General features: G+C 39.1%; 1 pseudogene; it reads right to left on the reverse strand.

The window, feature by feature from the left end:
• Positions 1-1126: 1126 nt before the first annotated feature.
• LOC130319707 (U2 spliceosomal RNA) lies at positions 1127-1229 on the reverse strand (annotated as a pseudogene).
• Positions 1230-2508: the final 1279 nt, after the last annotated feature.

The following is a 2508-nucleotide window of genomic DNA, read 5'->3' on the forward strand; positions in this document are numbered from 1 at the left end:
GACATACCTGCATCCTATTGGACTCACTTGTCTTGGTTAAATCCAGCTTATTTGAAAACCTATGGATCTGCTGCTTCTGCTCATGGCAGTGCTGCTTCTGACAAGGCTGTTCTTTGGTGGGCCTAGGTGACGTCACAATCTCCATGGTTACATACACAACAAAGGTCAGATGTTGTTTACACCAGGCCATGCCAGTGGTATTGAGTAGCATATCACAGTGCTAAGGGTCCTGGATGCAACAATCTTTCAATGGGGAATAGCCGCACTGAGTTTGTCAAGTGCACCCATGTTTGCAACTCCAACAATACACACATATGTATGTATGTATGTATGTATGTATGTATCTGTATCTATATCTATATCTATATCTATGTGTATCTATCTATCTATCTCTTTCTCTCTCTCTATATGTATATATATATATATATATATATATATATATATATAATTTATTTTTCTTTTAAATATATATATATATATATATATATATATATATATAGAGAGAGAGAGAGAGAGAGAGATGGAAATACTTTTTTAAACATGTTTTCACCTTTTTTTTTAACCTTCTTTTTTTCTTTTCTCCATGTTTTCCTTCTTTCCTCCTTTTTTCCTATGCTGCTGCTTCTTATTTTTCTTCTTTTTCAGACCCTATCATTGCACTATTGCTTATTCAATACCACCAGCAGATGGAGACACTATATTACAACATTAGTTGTGAGCAGCAGTTTGTACAAACAAATGCCTCATAGCTGATGTCCTATCCATTATTGCAATGGATGGTTGGCTGGCAACATTTGTTTTTATTATTCCAATACCACAGTACCAATGCATGGTCAATCAACAGCAATGACACCCCCATGTCAATTAACAAGATTCAGCACCCACTACCTGAAAGACAGCTACCTATCATGTCATGTCCAACCTGCACAGGTGTGCTGGTTGCTGAGCTTATTCAATTAAAGAGGACATTCAGCAGCAGCAGTCCTGTGCCTGGTCGCTCCAACAGGGGCCAGACACAAGCAGCACCACCTAATGTCTTTTGCCTGCAGTAGGGGCCCACTGGACTAGCCAGCAAGCAGCTGCAGCAGCAAATAAACAGGTAATCTTTCTTTTCAACACTGAACCCTGGTGGTGCACTTAATATATGCTACCAGATAGGGAACATATCAGATATTAAACTGATATAAACAGACACCACATTTGATACCAGCCAAAAGGAAGAATGAGAAGTGATAACTGTGAAAGGGGAGGAACCAACGCTGTCCCCTTCACATGCACCATCACTACTTGTAGGAAGGGAGGCTGGCTGGCAGCCTCCCATACACACTCTGGCTGGGTGGCAGTCACCCACTAGTACACACAGCAGGCCCTAAACCCATATCATTATTGCTAAGCAGGAAGATGGGAGTCCATTTCACTCTGATGGACCATTTTTAAATGCAATCCATAACCTGGCTTTGGCAGGAACCCTTCTTACTCCTCCTACTTGCATTTGATACTGGGTTTAGGATCTGCATAGGAAATACACACACACACAAGCACACACTTACCTGTGTTGCCTGCTGACGCCTCCTTGGCTGTCCCCAAACGGTATAAAACCAACAGCCACGGGAAGCTGTAAGGATAGAGGACATACCTGCATCCTATTTAACTCACTTGTCTTGGTTAAATCCAGCTTATTTGAAAACCTATGGTGCTGCTGCTTCTGCTCATGGCAGTGCTGCTTCTGACAAGGCTGTTCTTTGGTGGGCCTAGGTGACATCACAATCTCCATGGTTACATACACAACAAAGGTCAGATGTTGTTTACACCTGGCCATGCCAGTGGTATTGAGTAGCATATCACAGTGCTAAGGGTCCTGGATGCAACAGTCTTTCAATGGGGAATAGCCGCACTGAGTTTGTCAAGTGCACCCATGTTTGCAACTCCAACAATACACACATATGTATGTATGTATGTATGTATGTATGTGTATCTATCTATATCTATCTATCTATCTATCTATCTTTCTCTTTCTCTCTCTCTATATGTATATATATATATATATATATATAATTTTTTTTTTCTTTCAATATATATATATATATATATATATATATATATATATATATATATACATATATACATATATATATATAGAGAGAGAGAGAGATGGAAATACTTTTTTAAACATGTTTTCACCTTTTTTTAACCTTCTTTTTTTCTTCTCTCCATGTTTTCCTTCTTTCCTCCTTTTTTCCTATGCTGCTGCTTCTTCTTTTTCTTCTTTTTCAGACCCTATCATTGCACTATTGCTTGTTCAATACCACCAGCAGATGGAGACACTATATTACAACATTAGTTGTGAGCAGCAGTTTGTACAAACAAATGCCTCATAGCTGATGTTCTATCCATTATTGCAATGGCTGGCTGGCTGGCAACATTTGTTTTAATTATTCCAATACCACAGTACCAATGCATGGTCAATCAACAGCAATTACACCCCCATGTCATAGTTACATAGTTACA

The sequence above is a fragment of the Hyla sarda genome, unplaced genomic scaffold (assembly GCF_029499605.1).
Source record: "Hyla sarda isolate aHylSar1 unplaced genomic scaffold, aHylSar1.hap1 scaffold_216, whole genome shotgun sequence".
Classification (NCBI taxonomy): Eukaryota; Metazoa; Chordata; class Amphibia; order Anura; family Hylidae; genus Hyla; species Hyla sarda.